This window comes from Prionailurus viverrinus, chromosome D1 (genome assembly GCF_022837055.1).
Source record: "Prionailurus viverrinus isolate Anna chromosome D1, UM_Priviv_1.0, whole genome shotgun sequence".
Lineage (NCBI taxonomy): Eukaryota > Metazoa > Chordata > Mammalia > Carnivora > Felidae > Prionailurus > Prionailurus viverrinus.
In genome coordinates this window covers 9712907-9730969 of record NC_062570.1, presented here as the reverse complement: position 1 = coordinate 9730969, position 18063 = coordinate 9712907, and the positions used below count along the sequence as shown (strand labels likewise).

The following is an 18063-nucleotide window of genomic DNA, read 5'->3' as shown; positions in this document are numbered from 1 at the left end:
TCCCTAGTGGTCAGTTGGAAGAACTTGGGATTATCCTGGATTCATTGATCCAGAAAATGTTTCATGTTTGCTCTGTGCCAGTTACAAGGCTGGGTGCTGGGGTTGGGGAGAGGGTAGTGGTTGGTGAGAACAGAGATGAGTAAGATAGCTGTGTTGTTCAGGAGTTTAGATAAGATGTGTACCCAGATAACTAAAATACCTGCGGGAATTTGGAAAGTGCTGGAAAAAAAAAATGCCTCAATTAGGAAAGAATCAGGGAGGGATTCCACGAGCCAGCCCTTGAAGGTCTGGAGGCCAGGCAGGCAAGGGGCAGGGGGCTGTGCGGGCCAAGGGATCCATGTAGGAAAGCATAGGGTGCAGCGTGGCGATGTGCACGGGGTCACATTTTGTCCCTAGGAACTGGCCAAACCAGCTTCTGCATACTGGGCCCAAGTTCTTTTTTGTGTTAAAATGTGGCCTGCACAAATTGGAGTCAGCAGTCTAACCTACAGACAGATCTAGGGAGTCTGGGACCCTGGGCCAGCATGTGTGGAACTGCGGAACCACCAGGGGGTGGCCCCATAGGCTTCTGAGCCCTACCTGCTGATGGCTCTGTGGGTACAGCAGCACCCCCTTAACTTTTTTCCTGAGCAAAGTCTTCAGCTGCTTCTGGGTCCGTGAGAGCACAGTCAGCTTGGAGTCTCCAAGGGTCTATTCCAAGTGGGCATACAACGCTGCCCAGCAGAGGCCGGGGGTGACAGTCATCAGTACCCTCCTCCTGAGAGGCTGTGGGCCTGGCTGGGGTCCTGCAGGTCTGAGCTGAGCATGAGGATATAGCGAGGTAAGCTCTTGGCTTATCGTGCAAGATGCATTGCTGATAGAGGTCACCCAGGAACATGACCGAGGCTGAAAAGCAAACCCCGGAAGCCTGGGTGGTCAAGCCGTCAATCGAGAAATTGAATAGCATGGTAGAAGCAGGTAGGAGACCACAGGATGAAAGCTGGGGCACCTAGCCTGCTTTTCTTATCTTTCTTTTTTTAAATGTTTATTTGTTTTAGAGAGACAGACAGCAGGGGAGGGGGAGAGAGAGAGGGGAGACAGAGGATCTGAAGTGGGCTCTGTGCTCACAGCAGAGAGCCCGATGCAGGACCTGAAGTCATTAACCATGAGATCATGACCTGGGCCGAAGTCGGATGCTTCATTGACTGAGCCACCCAGGTGCCCCCTAGCCTGCTTTTCTGAATTGCTGAGTGGGGATAGGGGTGCAAGGCATGGCCGCAGGCACACGCCATTGGAGCTGTAATCTCGTTATGGGCAGCGAGGACATTCAGAGGCTTGCCGGCCTCTCTCTACGGTATTTCTGGAGGGACAGGAACCAGTCCTCAGTGGAGCACAGCTCTTGGGGCCAGATGGGAGCACTGAGATGTGGGAATGAGAAATATTAGCTTTGGAAAGAGAGATGCCCAACCCTTTCCAGCACCCTCCACTCCAGTCCCATCCGAGCACCGGCCTCTCGGGGGACCTCTCAGGAGCAGTCAGAAGCTGAGAGTCACTGGGCCCTTCTGCTGAGAGGAGATCTGAGCTCCGGAGGATGTGAATTATCTTCTACCTTCCACAAAGTACAGTCCTCTCCTTTTGTTGGAGGTTTCTGAGAGCATGGGGTTCTTGGGTTCTGAGGGATTGTGAAGGATGTGAGACCCCTGTCCCTCTGCCCCCCCCCCCCCCCCCCCCCCGCCAAAAAGAACCAAACTCAAACCAAATTGCTCTTTGGAACTGTGCGTCCTCTGCCCCGTCAGAGGAGCAGATGTTTCTGCGAGGGTGGGGGAACTACTGGGGGGCTCCAGGCAGGGGCCAGGCAGGAAGCCAGGCAGGAAGAGCCCCCAGATGAAGGAGGAGTTGAAAAGAATTTTGTAAAGATATTGTCTGGACTTGGGTTGGATAAAAGACACCGGCAGACGGGGCTGTTCACCTGCTAGGCTTTTGTTCTGCTCTGCTGGGACTGCTGTCCACACAGCCCTTGGGGTGGGGTGACGGTGGGGAGGGCGCGCTGTCTGCCATCTGCGGGAGAAATACAACAAACACCCACATTCGCGCCAACGGAAACGCTCAGCAAAACAAACAGCACGAGGAGGGCGCCCGTCTGGAGGGTGGCAGGGAGGGCGGGCGGGAGAGGCGAGAGGGCACCTGTGGGGGGTGGGCCGGGGACTCTGCCCAGCGGTGCAGGCAGCAGGCAGCCAGGTGAGAGCCTCTCTCCTTCATTCAGGGTTCGAAGAGCGGTGTTGCAAAGCTAGAGTTAGATATAACCTGCCCCGGTGGAGTGCGGTGGGGGGGGGAGGGAAGGGGGGACTGGAGGTTCGCAGCAGGAGATGCAGAATTAAGTACCTGGGGGTTCATGGCCCGACTTTGCCGCTCTGCTGAATGAATACGTCTCTGAGCCTCTTGCTTTCCTACCTGCAAAATGGGGAGATGATAAAAATACCTAACTTAGCAAGTTGCTGGGAGAATGGGCATCATATCTGTGAAAAGCAACTTTATAAAGTGCTGAATATGCAGGAATATGGATTGTTATTCATATGTTACCTCTTTGGCTGACCATTTGCACCACAGGTGATGGCTACTGGCTCGTGACACACAGCACACATGCACATCGGTGGGGGAGACCTCTAGCCCGGGGCAGGTGGTATTTGGGATGTCCCTCTGCTCACGGGGAAGAAGCCGTGGACTGGCTGGGTTCGGGGACCTGGGTCAGTGAGGAAAGTGGGAAGTGAGCTGGGGGTGGGGTACAGAGTCACATCTGATGGCTTGGTGGCATTAAGCGTTGGGCCCTGGCCTTGCCAGGGGTTGAGACCGGACTACAGAGCTTCCCCAACATCCTCGCTATCCTGGGCATTGGTTGCCTCCCTTTCCCCGGCATCCACACCTCAGCACAGTGAGTGGCAGCTGAGGCCGGTGTCCACAAACCTGTTGGGACAGGGCGGGCAGCTTGTTTGTTCTTCCCAGGGCCAAGCCTGGTGGGCTGGACCCAGAAGTATTGTGTTACTCAGCCAAAGAATTCCTTTCCTTGCCTGCCTCCATTATAAAGGGGAAATAAAACCCCAAGCTGTATACCCTTGTGGCCCCAAGCCAGGTCCTCAAGTGTCATTTCTGGGGAGCTGCCCTCCCCAGGGCAGGGTGCAGCCTCCAGGGAAATAAGAGCCCTTCTTCCCCATCCCACCGGTGGTGGTCCAGTCCCATCACCTTGTCCCGCCTACCCCCAAGGAGGCCCTGTGTTCTCCAACATGACCCTTGAATGTTTTTCTCATCCCAGGTCTGAGCTCTTGAGAGCAGAGTAGGGCTCCGCGCTTTCCTTATCCCAGTGAAGGCTGGGGCTGGGCTGCTGGGTTGATGGGTTTCTGTCCCGGCACCGGGTGGTGCTGGTGCTGGTACGTTCCAGCAAAGAGAACAACCAAAGAGGTCTTTCGCCATTGTCTGTGTCCTGGTGTCCCCGTCTGTGCTTTGAGGACCTGAGATGGGTTTTGGATTCTCCAAGGCTTGTGCTGCTATCGTCCAGAGCTCTGGTCAGAACCAGACAGTCCTGGGCAAATGTGCACTAGCCTTTCTGAGTTGCATCTCCCTGGAGAGTCCCAGGAGCAGGTGAGGTCTGAACTGTACAGATCTGCCAGGTGAGGTCCTCTCGTTTTGCAGCCAGAGCTGGAACGCCTGATGGAATGCTTTCCAGGGAATTCTCCCTGGACTGCGAGGCAGGGAGGGCGACAGGTGAGGGGGGTTGGATACAGAGAGTGTGCAGGGCTTGGGCCTCGGAGGGCCTCGGAGATTCCCTGCCTCCTCGTGCCGCCTGATTGCACGGTCCTTTTTGATCTGGAGGAAGAGGGATCTAGGAAGCTTGGATTTGAGTGTGCCAATGCTACTTTTCACCACAGACGAACCGTTTCATGTCCTCATGCCTCAATTTCTTCGCTAGTAGAGTAAGAAACTCAGACTGGATGACCTTTAAAATCCCTTCTGTCTTTGATGTGCATTTTTATGACCATTTTATATCCTGCGGCCCATTGCCAACAATAAATGCTGGTTTGTGAATGAATTCTAGGTATCATCTCCTTCCTGTCTCCCTTCCTGGGCAGAGTCTGCCTGGTTTGGCCCAGCTGCGATGACAGGGCTTCTAGCACTACTTCTGGGAGAGACAGGTGTATTACTTGAGAAGCAGAAGCAATCAGGTTCTATTTCTTTTTTTTTTTTTAATTTTTTTTCAACGTTTTTATTTATTTTTGGGACAGAGAGAGACAGAGCATGAACGGGGGAGGGGCAGAGAGAGAGGGAGACACAGAATCGGAAACAGGCTCCAGGCTCTGAGCCATCAGCCCAGAGCCTGACGCGGGGCTCGAACTCACAGACCGCGAGATCGTGACCTGGCTGAAGTCGGACGCTTAACCGACTGCGCCACCCAAGCGCCCCTATCAGGTTCTATTTCTGAGGAATATGAAAGTTTACATTTGTTTCTATTTATTTATTTATATATTATTTTTTTTTTATTTTTTTTTTCAACGTTTATTTATTTTTGGGACAGAGAGAGACAGAGCATGAACGGGGGAGGGGCAGAGAGAGAGGGAGACACAGAATCGGAAACAGGCTCCAGGCTCTGAGCCATCAGCCCAGAGCCCGACGCGGGGCTCGAACTCACGGACCGCGAGATCGTGACCTGGCTGAAGTCGGACGCTTAACCGACTGCGCCACCCAGGCGCCCCTATTTATTTATTTATAAGTTTTTTAATGTTTATTTTTGAGAGAGAGAGAGAGCACGAGCAGCCGGGGGTGCAGAGAGAGAGAGGGAGACACAGAATCCGACGCAGGCTCCAGGCTCTGAGCTTGTCAGCACAGAGCGCGACATGGGGGCCCTAACTCACAAACCATGAGATCATGATCTGAGCCGAAGTCAGATGCCCACCCGACCAAGTCTCCCAGTTTAAGTTTTTAAATAGCATGAAGCGATATATAATTAAATTTGGCTAAGACGTTCCCCTGCCCCCAACGTGTTCATACCTCTTCTACCTTGTGGAACAAAACTTTACTTGACTTGCTAGTTTCTCTCATGTCTTTTATTTTCCTTACTCTTAAATATTGGATCGCAAGGTAGATTGTCATGTGTTTGTTTAGTATCCATAGCCCAGCTATGAGTGATTTGGGCGGGGAAGCCATGATTTACATTCTTTCATGCCACCACACAATGAAGCGTCTTACTCATAAGCATTCTCCAAGCGTGTCGGTGCCCCGAGAGCCAGGATTTACCTGTGTGATCACTGCCCTCTCCCTCACTCTGGGAACAGTGCCTGGCACCAGTCATACTCAATGAACATTTGTTGAACGAATAGAACATCAGATGAATAGTGGGTACTCGTAAGCGCTTACTGGTTCGCCCTGAGCCATCCTTTGTCTCGCTGCATCCCTTTGACTAACTTGGGGGTACGTTTTCCTTGGGACCTCTTTGACAGAGTCCCCTTGGCTCTAACTCTGGGTTCCTTTTGCTCAGTTCTCTGGCTTTCTGTTCCGATCCCTCTATGTGTCCTCCATTAGGAATCCCAGGCATTCTTTGTGGCAGCATCTAGTACTTTTCATGCCGATGGCTATCAAGTATGTGTCCTCAGCTCTGAACTTGGCTGGAGCCAGGTTCTTACATCTCCAGCTGACGGTGGGCTGATGAACGGGATCATGGAGTATGAGTGCTGGAAGGAACCTTGGCAGTCATGCTCACCTAACTCCGCATGATTCTTCTCTACTCCTGTCACGAGGCAGCCCATTTCATCGTCGTCCAGCCCTGGTGATTGTCCCCCATGCCACTTCTTTCCCTTCATCTGTCGTCTTGTCTAAATTGTTAGCTTCTGGACAGCAGGGGCCATATCTTATGCAAATCAATTGACATTTGTTTATAAAAAGTGTATATTTGATAGTATGAAAAGTTGGAATGTTTGAAGTTAGGTGAGAGGTGCTGTTCCCTAAATAGGTTTGGGGCGTCTCCCCTCCGTTCCGGTTTTGGAATAAGAAAGGCCTGGGTTCAAATTCCAAGTCTACCATTTAGCATCCATGAACCTTTAGGAAAGTTGCTTCTCTGAGTCTTGATTTCTTCATCGATAAGGCAGTGATACTAGCAGTAACTACCTTGCAGGCTTGGAATGTGGACTCGTGAGATACTGTAAATTCAGGGTTCAGTGCAGAGACCGACAAGTATTGGGGGCCCCCCAAAATGGAAGCTGTTATTACCAGTTGGCTGACATTAACACTCAACCTGGGCTCTAGGTCAGCCTCTAAGCGATATGTATGTAGCTCTTGCCCCGTACTTCTCCAACCCCTCCTCACCTCTGAATACAATACTGAAACCCATAATCCTTTGTTCTCTGGGTGAAGGTACGAGGATGGTTTCCCCTTTCAGACAAGTCCATTAATTTCTGCTTCTGAATATGGAACCATGTCAGTGCTGACACAGACACTATGGAAACACAGAGAAGAAGGAAACTAATCTATACGTTTAGTTCGGGCACTGTGCGGAGCTACGTCACAGTGCCTGCCCTCAAGATGCTTGTAGTCTGGTAGGAAGGAAAGGCCAGGATGTGTGGAGTGAGTAGGAGACGATGTTGGCTTCTCATGACGAAAGGCTGCATTGTGATGGGCACACCCAGTTGAGCGGCCCATTAATAGGGTGGTTAAGAGATTAGGTTCTGGAATCACAAAGACCGGACCTCTAATCTTGAGTCTGTCACTTTGTGCTTGTGGGACTTGGAGTCAGTTACTTGACTTCTCTGGACCTCAGTTTCCTCATCTGGGTTCTCTGGTGAGGATTAAGTGAGGGCATGCACTGAGGAGCGCTCAGCACAGCCCAGCATCACTCCCTAAGTGCTACTGTTGTTAGTAGGTGCTTTCTGCTTTGGGAGAAAAGAGCTCACCCACGCCTCTGCTAATCAGAAGGGGTGAGGCTCAGATAATTAGAGGGAGGGGAGAATGCTCTGTAGCTGGAAAACAAACAACAAATGACAAAAACTCACAGAACAACGGCATAGAGCCAGGAAAGACTCAGGAATGTCTAAGGGCAGTGGGATGTACATCAGGATCGGAACAGAGGAGAGTGATGTGTATGACACAGTAAGCGGGACCAGCCAAAGGACAGTTGGAGTTGGACAGTTGCTTCCTTGTACCTTCCATTATGCCTCTCACAGCACCCAGTTCAGCAAATGCTTATTATTTGCTACCGAAATTCTTGGTCTAAGTAGGTGGGCGTGTGTCTCTTCTGGCTAATGCACTTCATAGGCTGATTACCTTCTTGAGTGCTTCCATTCCATTTCCTGTTCAAAGCCCCATAAACGTCCCTTTTTCCTATTCCGGTCTTGGTCAGCAAATCCCGAGGAAACGTATCTGTACTATTTATCATCGAGAAGCTATGAAGCACCTTTCTTCCCAGGCTTTCCCCTCCAGACAAGAGCGTCTGCCTCGTTTTGGAGTCACAGAGCTGGACTTCACGGGCTACTGCGTGGCCCGGAGCAAGTTACTCAACCTCCCGTGCTCTATTTCCTCACGTGTGAACTTGGAGTAATGTGCCTCTTAGCAACCAGTTCCCCTTCTGGTACCTGCTCTGCAATGTTGGCCGGACTGTAAGCAGGTCTCGCTCCTGAGAGCACGATGTTAGACGTCGTCAATAGAGGGTGCTACCTCAGAAGTATGGTCTCGTGAGTGATGGCTTGAAGGGTCCCGGGTTTCTTTTTGGGTGATAAAAATGTTCCGGATTAAACAGCGAGATGTGGATGCACTGGCAGTCACATAATCGCACACTTGAACGTGGTTAAAATGGCGGGTTTTATGTTGTGTGACTTTTACCTCCATAAAAATAAGTAGGTCTCTGTGAAGACAGGACAAATCTGTGGTAGGAAGGGTTGAGAACAGTCCTTGGAACGTGGTGACTGGTCTGGTACAGTGACTGTAGTTTTGCTTAGTTGTTTAGCGGTCTGTGGCCGGATCTACTCTTCCTTAGACCCTGGCACCTTCTTCTTGGGTGTCAGAGTCTAGCCACCTCGGAGCTGTCTGTGTCTCGGGCTGGCTCTCTCTCACTGGCTTCTCAGGCAGTGGAGTGAATGCCTGCACTCCCGCTTCTCCCGAATCTCTCCAGACAGCTGATGGCGGCGGGGGGGGGGGGGGGGGGGGCTAGGAGTAGCCGAAGAGGCCACAACCGCTGCATAGCTGAGGGGAGTCAAAAAAAGGAGGTAACGTTAGACTTTGTGTCCCAGGGCTCTGGGCTCCTGAACCGAAGGTTAATTTTGCCCGACTATTCTCCCCAAGCCTCCTCTCTGGTCTGTTGCCCTCTGTGTGGTGACTGTGGAGCCCAAGCGTGCAGTCCCCAGCTCCTTCTGGGGAGAGGAGCTGGACCTCCGGTCGGAGGCTCTGGAACATTCTGTGGGTTGGCAGAGGCGGTGTAGGCTCACGGGACAGGGATGCAAGGGAAGGCTTCAGGAACCACATGGTGGGGTTTGAAGAAATCCTGAGGGCTGGTTTGGGGGAGATCTTCCTTTAGAGTAATCACTGATGATGATGATGAGAGACCGGAGAAAGGTGAGGAGGTGTACACGAAGAACTCCATTCCTTCAATTTCCTCCTCTTCCATCTGGGTAGCGGTCCCCACCATACCACCGAGCCCGGAAGACTGGTGTTTCCGTTGCATACAGTGTCGTTCCTCCCAGACCCAGGGTTTTTGGGACAACCTAAGTCAGATGTTTTCTGTCCTGATATCCCCATCTTACCCATGCGTGTGCCTGGTCACCTGTCCTGCCAAACCCCTCCCACTACGGCTCCATCTTCAGAGGGTGCTGCTTGCCAGGGGACCGTCACAGAGCAGGTGGGGAGCACACGACAGACGGGGGCTGCCTCCCTGCAGGGCTCGAGTGTCCTCTAATGCTGGGGGCGGGGGACACCAAAAGCACGTGCCTCCTGATTGGCAACTCTGTCACTCTGTTGCCATTTTCCATTGAGCTGACTCAGGAAGGCTCAGGAAAGCAGGCTCAGCGGCCGGCCTTCGGGGCTCACATGTCTGACCCCTATCCCCATGGGGTAGCCACAGTCGCTGGGTGGCACTGGTTTCAGGGTCCCCGAGCTGTCAGGGTCTCTCTCTGAGGACTCCCCTCAGACACGGTTACCAAATATGTTTTTCGTGTTTATTAACCTGCTCCTCTTCTCACGTTTCCCTGGGCACAGCTGCATTTCTTATCTGATGGGCTTCCTGCCAGCCCCTCGAAGCCTGACAGTTACAAAGGGCGGGCGGATTAGCTGCAAAAGAATATTTATTAGAAAAAAAATCCCTTTTATTCTTCTGTCCTTTTTGTGGAATTAGCCATATATTGCCTGGATGAGATAAGAGCAGCCCTTTTGTGAGCGAGGAGCAGCGGTCCGACATCTGGGTTACTGGCAATGCCAAGGTGAGTGATGATTATTCTCCTTGCCTGCTGTGGACCCTTTCTCTCTCTCGACCTCTCTTGGAGGCTCCTGCTCAATTTCACAGCTCAGAGAGGTCTGTGGTGTGGCTGGATTTCTCCAGAAAGAGGATAATCTTTTTGTGAATGGATCTCATGTTTCTTCTAAACTCCAGGGCTGGAGACCAGTAGGGAACTGATCATTTGGTAATGATCTTTCAACTTAGTAGCTCCACTTGCTGGGGTTTGTTTAATGGGGTTATAGAGAAAAGAGACGTTCCAATGGAAAAATGGAAGCAGCAGTGGCTTTCCTTATGCATTCATGGAGAAACTCTGCCACTGAGGGAATTCTTGGTTCCCAAGTAAATCAACTCCTTTGTGGGAAGCTGGCTTTCCTTCTGTCTTTGAGACTTTGGTGGTGGGATTGCGAACTGAAGATGTTTGCCTCTGGCTGCTTCAAGCCCGAGGAATGTCCCGATCATGGCACTCAGAGTCCCTGTGAGGTCCCAAAGGACATGTTCTGTGAGGGCACATGCACTTTGTGTAAACTCTGAGAAGATGTCAACTTTCCCGCCCCAACCTGGGAGCCTCTGTGCCAGACTTGCCTGGGCTTGCCCGCCTCTGATGTACTGTGATACAGGGGAGGTAGGTGAGGAGGCCTGGGTGCCGGCCAAGAGAGCGACTTCTGATCTGGTCCTTCTGGTGCCAGTGGTGGTCATCATCTGGTATTCAGCCCAGCCTGGGCTCTTGGGGTCATGGGAAAACCAATGAATCAGGATCTCTAGACCAGGAGCTAGGGTCTCCGAGAATGGAGGGAGAACCATTATCAAAGAAGAAACTAAGATAAAGTATTAGAGCCACTGGGGACATTGAAGATGGAGACCCTTGTTTGCCCATCACCACTAGAATTCAAATTCCCTTTGATATCCCCACCACATATGTCACACATATTTCTGGTATATTCTCTATTGTGTGGTCTCCTGGAGGAGAGGCTATGGCTTTTAGAAGAGAGTCTTTCCAAAGAGCTTTGGTGGCATGAACAGAGAACAAGGGGTGCTAGGGTCTTGGAGAGATGTAACTGCTCATATCTGGCCCTCTTTTGCTATTTTTTCATTTACTTTTCCTTCCCACTGACCCCTCCTTCCTGGCTTCCTGGCTTCTCTTATCTCTCTTTGCATGGAACACCCCTCACCTCATAGGTGGGCAACACTGGGCGTAACTCAGAGTAACTCATCCTTTCTTTCCCATCCCAACACTCTCCTCTTGACCCCCTGGTCTTGGATGATGGCACCAACATTCCCTAAGTCACCCAGGATGCACAGCCCCGGTGAGTTTGCTACTTTTCTTGCCCCGCTTTCTATATCCAGTCGGTTCCCAAACTGAGTATAGTCTACCTGGGTGGTATTGCTTCCACTCATGCCTAGATTTCCCTTCTTACTTGCTGCCCTGGTTTCGATCATTATTTCTCATCTAAGTTAATGCACTAGCTACCCAGTTGGACTTCCAATGTTTTCCTCTTTCTTCTTAAATTTGCTTTGTACTCTGGGGCTAGATTGCTCTTCCCAAAGGCTCTTATCATGAACTTGCAATATTATACACTCTCACTAGCTCCCCAGTGCCAACCTGAAAATCCTGGAACTATTTAAGAAGGGTGACACTGGGGGTTCTCTAGTCTTCATTTTCGGCCTTATTCTTGTGGGGGGGGGCACTTTAAGCCCTGCGAGGGCAGGGACCTTGTGTGTTTTGTCTACTGGTGTATCCCTGTACTCTGCACAGAGCCTACAAATAGCACATAGGCCCTGGCATGCAGCAAGGCCTCAACGATGCTTGCAAACTACTTCCCTACACCCAAAATACTGCTGCCTACCAGGAACCCTCACTGCTCCCAAAGAACAGCCTTCCTTCCCCATCCCCCTCTTCACCATTGCACATACTCTCCCTGGAATGAAGGTGACACAATTTCTGTTTATTCTACTCCTACCCACTTCCCAAGGCCCAGGCCAAATCTCACCTCCTTCAGGAAGCCCTCAATGATTCCTCAGAGAGACGCCATGGCAGTTCTTACTCTCCTGGGGCACTTGGCATTGTTGGCCTTTATTTGAAGACTTCTCATGTCTTTCTTTACTAAGGTTTGAGTTACTTGAGGGCAGGGATCGTTTTTTATTCATCTTTTGAAGCACCTAATACAGTGTCTTCTCCTGGATGTGCTGAGTCAAATGTATTGAATTAATAAATGAATATCCATATCTTATCTGCAAGCCTGTTTGATTTGTAACCACATGGACATACAGCTTTAATGACGAGGAATGACTTGGAGGTCAATTAGCATCCATTTATGCTACTGCTGCTGGGGGTTAATTAACTCTAATAAATGTGCATTTGTTGTTTTACAGCAGAAATCACATCAAGGTGAATCCCATGCCAAGCTCTGAAGCAGAGGGTTGTAGACACCTGAGCTGTGGACGGGAGACGCCCTGAAGTTTAACCCATGAGGACCTCCCGCCATTTCCTCAGCTGACTACTTTCTCGGATCCTTTCAAAGAGGCGTTTCCTAGTGATGGTCAGACAGCAGAAACCCGTCACATCCATGAGCCTGTGCGAATTCCCTTTGCCTGTTTTGTGAAGATCTGGGGAGGGTTGCTATGGTGAACTTAGTGCTTGGGGAGGGAAAGGAGCCCCTGCTTGAGAACGTTCCTGGTCCCCAGTGTCCCTCCCCCTCAGGAAAGTGACATCAGAGAGGAGGAGCTGAGCTTTTACCCCCGCGTGTCACCTCATCTCTCTATGCCTCAATTTCCTCATTGGATGGTGGCATCTGCTTTATGGGGAGGGGGGTGTTGCAGTGGCATTGCTGAGGATGAAGTGACATAATGAGTGTCATGGTACTTCGAGAACCATGTATTACGCTGTCACTCACTTCATCGACATCGACAGTCCCAAAAGTTGTCGGCTTCTGTTCAGCTGCCCGTGCTGTGAGAGATGAGTGGTGTCTAAGAATTCCTTTGGGAAGGGTTTGACCAGCTCTCTGGGGGGCAGACAGTGTGGGCACTTAATTGAGTCGCCTGGCACACACATGACTCTCTGAGGCTGGCACAGAGAGGACTCTGGAACACGTCCCGTCAGTCTGGCCCAGTGCTGGATTAGCGGCCTGTCCTGGATGTCATTTCAAGTTCTGCTTCAAGTTCTGTGTTGTCTGCGGATCCTTGGCAGTGATACAAGGGCTCTGCTTCTCCAGATCTCCCAGATCAAGCCGCCTCACTTGGGAGTGGCAGGTGGAGGGGGAGTGGAAGATATTTCCAGATCCTGATTTCACAGCACAGTGACTAGACAGAGAGGCATCCCATAAAGCCTTCCCGGGCCCGGCACCGCGGCGAGCTGTCAGTAGGGGGAGCTCTGTCACTGTGGTGCCTCCTCTTGCCGCAGCTGGGGTGAGGGTCTGCCTGGGGGTCTGAGAAGGGGCTCGAGGAGGCCAAGGGCGCTGTCTTTGGTAGACAGGTACTGAAAAGCAGCTAGGTCGAGAGTTGTGGGCTGCGAGAGCCCCAGCAGAAAAAGAAGTGGAAATCCACTGTGCCTGGTGCCCAGGGGTTAGAAGCGTGCTTGGGTTAAGCACACAAAGAAAACGCACAAATATCCCAACTTAGGGTGTCTTAGTGAAGAAGGGCTGGAGGGTGTGGCTTCACTAAAACCGAAGCTGCTAGAATTGCCCTCCCTCCCCGTTCCCTCCCACAGGGCCGCCTGTGGGGACTGGCCACAAGGGGGCCCAATATGGTTCCGGGAGCTCCTGAGCGTGCCCTCTGTGGGTGCCTGGGTCTCTCTGCTCACTGAGCAGCCCTCATGAAGCTGGCCTGGCCCTGGCTTATCAGCTGCACCCAAAGGCAGGAAGGTTCTAAATGAGGCTCCTAGCCTCAGACTGGGAAGAGGGGAAGATAAGGTAAGGGAGGCCTCCTTCCTTCCAGGGCCTGGGGTGGCTTTGAGCACTTAGGGGGACAGATGTGTGCCTAGGACTCTCCAGGTGGTGGGGGTGAGCAGCAGGGACGTCCACCTCCCTCAGAGGGTCTGACGCTCAGATGGACTGGTCTTGCCCCTCTCGCAGGAGGCTACAGCCTTTTCTCCATCTCTGTTCTGTGCTGAGACCCTGGGAAGCCCGAGGACGGGACATTAGGTTTGTCATCAGCCTTGCACGTGTGTGAGATGAGACTGTGTGGTATGCGTCTAGATGTTTGAGCAGGAGTGGGGCTGGGAACCATTTCTCATGGGCAAGTGGGGAGGAAGCCCGGCTTAAGTGGGGCAGTGTGGCCTCATCCAGAACTGCTCTACCCTTAGTGGTAACTTGTGAGACACGTCTTTGTGACGGCATTAAGATCAAGGTTGAGGGGCTCTGAGAGGCTCAATCAGTTAAGCGTCTGACTTCGGCTCAGGTCACGATCTCACGGTTCATGAGTGTGAGCCCCATGTCAGAGCCTGGAGCCTGCTTCAGATTCTGTCTCCCTGTTCCTCTGCCCCTCCCCCCACTCATTCTCTCTCTCTCTCTCTCTCTCTCTCTCTCTCTCCTTCAAACATTAAAAATTAAATTAATTAATTAAAAAAAGATCGAGGTTGAGATTGGGGTGCCAGGGAGGACAGCTGGCTTAGAGGTAGGGGAGGATTTGCTATACTTTTTTTCTGAAGGTCTCTGGTACTGGAAGGATCTTCTCTGTATCCCTCCTCCTTGGGGTCAGAGACCAGATCTTCTGGCTTGGGGCAGTTTAGGAGGAATCCTACCAGACGGAGGGATCAGAGATTCCCTTTGGGTGAATGGAGAGGGGCTGTCTTTCTGTTTGTGATGAAATTTGCAGTGAACCACCAAGCTTCAGAGATGGAAAGAGGCTGATCCCAGCCGCTTCTGTGCCCTGTAGGTCCTGCGCCTTAGCTTTGCAAGCTGAGTGGTCTGGCTCCATTTGATGTGTGGCCTACATGGGAGCCCACAGGGACGTCCCGCCCTTCTGCCCACACAGGTGCAGACCTAAACTTGATCTTTGCAAATCAGTCGGCTATCTCTGCTCACTAGAAGCGCAGTAACCTCTTGAATTGTCCAGATTAGAGTTTTGAGATTATGAGGGACCCAACACAAGTTCAAGTCAACACAAGGTGAGAGGGGAGGCCTAAGGACTCTTTCCAATCTCAAGGCCTTTACATATATTGCACTCCTCCCCCACCCCCTACCCCACCGGCATATTCTCCCCTATCCCTAACCCATCCTTTTATCTAGGCAATTCCCACCCATCCTTCAGAGCCCAGCCTAGGTGTGGCTTCCAAGGAAGCCTTCCCAGACTGCCCAGATCAGTCTCAAAGCTCTTGGTCTCGTTTGCTACAATTATAAACATTGCATCGTGTGACTGATTATTTTCTTCTCCCTCTTGTAGAATGTAAGCTTCATAAGGAGAGCGCTGGGAGTTTCTCTTGTTTACCACCCATCGAGTCCCTGGCAGAAAGTAGATACTCAACAAATAAGAGCCAAATGAGAGAATAAATGGGGTCACCAGGTTGCCAGTGGAATCCCTGCCACCTTCTAGCGGCCAGACTGCTGTCTCAGACTGTATGGATACTGTTCTGTGTTCTTATCGACTGAAGGGGAGAACCACAGCTGGGCTGAAGTTCTCCGCGCAGCTCCTGGGACTTTTGAGTTCTCGTGAGGTGATCACTGGTCTCACTCCTCTTGTTTGATCTCCCCCGGACTCTCTGCTAAGTTAAGGTCCATTCCCTACCACACCCACTGTCTTCTTTCTCGAGATTCTTAGCTTCTGGTCTTTGTGTGAAACACGTGGCTCTCTCCAAGTGAAGCCCAGAAAGCTACATGGTGGAGGGAAGGTTGTGGGCCGTTAGCTCCTGAGCTGCTGCTCCAGAGCCAGAGTCTCTTAGCATGGTCCACCTGCGCTCGATGCAGTTTCATGATGAGATCAAGGAGCAGGTCATCTGGACTGGTTGGGATGGTTTCAGAAGAAGCCTGAATACTTGCTGAAGCAGTCCACCTCTGCTTTTGCAAGTCCTCCGGAACTTTGTACCTTGAGAGCTGGCTCAGAGGCAGCCGAGGAGCCGGCCTGGAGACTCCCCTTTCTCTAGAGAGCGGGACTACAGCTTGCTGGCTGAGCCACAGAGCCTCAAGGCCGCTCTACCTGTGTGCCCTGCTCATGCTCCGCCCCCAGCCACTCCCTCGCCGGGCCTGTGCTGAATCAGCAGCATACCCCTTGCTCTCTTGGCATCGTGCAGCCCGGCTAAGCCAAGTGTGGTTACAATGAGTCGGTTCATCTGGAAGCTCGCATCCTGTACCCTTTTCCAATGTGATGTTCCAGCCAACTGGCACCCAAGAGTAAAGAAAAACCCTGGGAACCGAGGCTGCTGAGGACTTACAGCCTTGCACAAGCCAAGGGCAAGGGCAACATTGAGGGGAAGGTCGCCCTGCTGCCAGGCCTTTCTCTCTACTCCATCTTGGTTCCTGTCTAGCAGCACATGGCCCTGGCTGGCAGTCAGCGATCCGCTGCTGGTACTTGTTGGTGGCTTGGCTGTCCTCCATCTAGCCAGGGCATTTGGACCTTTTTTCTAATTCTGCTTATGAGCTCAGGAAGTGAGCCAGTAGGTTCCCTTGGAAATTGCCTCTATTGATGTCATTTTCCATCCTAGTCCCCGGGGGAATCTGTTTCTCTATTTCCTCCACATTGACACTACTCTTGCCCTTGGCTCAAATACAGAAGCCTCAGGTAGCACCAATGCCATGGGGAGGGGAAGGGATGGGGGGGCACGTGTAAGGGACGGAGGTCACGGGGCACTTGGGTGGCTCCGTTGGTTAAGTATCCGACTCTTGATTTCAGCTCAGGTTATGATCTTGCGGTTCCTGAGTTTGAGCCCCACATCAGGGTCTGCACGCACAGCACAGAGCCTGCCTTGGATCTTCTGTCTCCCTCTCTCTGCCCCTCCCTGACTCGAACTCGTACTCTGTCTCTCAAGAACAAAAAAATGTTAAAAAAAACTTAAAGATGGAGGCGGTAAAATGTTTACATCTGGTCAAAGTGATAGATGAAGCTTTGAGCCCCCAGGGTTGTAAAGTCACCCAAGGAGGGAGGGAGTCACAGGCTTATTTCTTAGCCCCCGGACTGACTGGCTATGGCTTTTGTCAGGAACTCTCTGGCACATCTGTGAGCACCAGTGTTTACATTGGTTATGGGCTGAATCACACCCCACCCTCCGCCCACACATTCATATGAAATCTTAGCTATCGGTACCTCAGCATAGCTCTGTATTTGGAAATTGAGTCTTTTAAAAGGTAATTAAGGTACAAATGAGGTCATATAGATGAGCCCTAATCCAGTATGACCGGTGTCCTTATAAGTGGACATGTGGACACAGACAGGCATGGAGAAAAGACCACATGAAGACAGAGGAGAAGGTGGTTGTCTGCAAGACAAGCAGAGCAACCCTGAGAAGATACCAATCTTATCGACATTCCTGTTCTTAGACGCCTACCTCCAGTGTTGCGGGAAAATAAATTCCCATTGTTTAAACCATACAGTCTGTGGGACTTTGTTATGGCTGCCCTAGCCAACTAACACAGCCTCTTCCAGCAATAACAGAGAAGGTGTGCAGAAGGGCCAAGGGGCTAGTAGATTAGATGATCCCATTTTGACCATTTTCTCTTGGACTCTCGAGATTACTGGTGGTATGGGGCGCCTGGGTGGCTCCACTGGTTAGGCATCTGACCCTTGATTCCGGCTGAGGTCACGATCTCCTGGTTTGCGAGTTTGAGCCCTGTGTTGGGCTCTGTGCTGGCAGTGGGGAGCCTGGTTGGGATTCTCTCTCTCCCTCTCTGGCTCTCTCGAAATAAACAAACATTTAAAAAAATAAAAATTAAATTAAAAAAAAAAAGATTGCTGGTGTCCCTCTGTCTTCTCCAGTTCTGCCTTCTTCAGGCAGCCACTAACCTCATCTTGTTTAGGTGGTTAGCCAAGTAACTACCATCACTGGTGGCCAATACACGAAGCGTGTCTCTTTGTCCATTGTTTCCCTTGTGACACAAACTGCAGGATCTCACTGTCACCCAGCATGGCAGGTCCTGTCCACTAGAAGCGCACATTCTATGGGGAAGGAAGTCACAAAGGCCATTTGACTGCAGCGGGGCAGGTGCCCTGAAGGTGGTCAGCAGAGGGATGTGGGACTACACAGTAAGACAACCTGAGTTGGCCTGGGGAGGTGACGGGAGGCTTCATGGAGGTGGTGGCTGAGCAGAAAGTCTGTTGCTCTAGGAAGGCAGAGACTTGGTCTTGCTCACTTTCCTTCACCCATGGAACCGGCACAGTGCTTTGCGCATAGTAAGTACTCACCTACTTACTTGTCCCCTGGATGGATGACACTCTCAAAGTCCCTTCCAGCTTTACGATTCTGTGATTCTGCGACCTCTCTGTCACAGATGCTAGAAGGTACTACTGGCAGACAAGTGAAGATGAACACGTACAGGGTTTTGTAGCATGCAGAGTCACTTATGAACGATTAGACTCGAAGTGGGCGAGGAGAGCGTAATGAACTCCCCTCCTTAGCATTTCTGGGAGAATCCTCAGGCATAACAACGGGAACCCGGCCAGGGCACCTGCCCCACGTGCATGATCAGAGGCGACGCCTC

At 51.5% G+C, this 18063-nt stretch overlaps 1 long non-coding RNA gene across 5 annotated transcripts; it reads left to right on the top strand.

Annotated features, from left to right (window-relative positions):
• Positions 1-332: 332 nt before the first annotated feature.
• On the top strand, positions 333-16954 carry LOC125146903 (uncharacterized). 5 transcript variants are annotated; one of them, XR_007144919.1, is made up of 4 exons: positions 333-820; positions 9341-9425; positions 11813-12014; positions 14819-16954. It is a non-coding gene; the product is annotated as an uncharacterized LOC125146903 (long non-coding RNA). The 5 variants fall into 5 exon arrangements; XR_007144921.1 differs by lacking the exon at positions 333-820 and adding an exon at positions 943-957; XR_007144918.1 differs by lacking the exon at positions 333-820 and adding an exon at positions 2179-2217.
• Positions 16955-18063: the final 1109 nt, after the last annotated feature.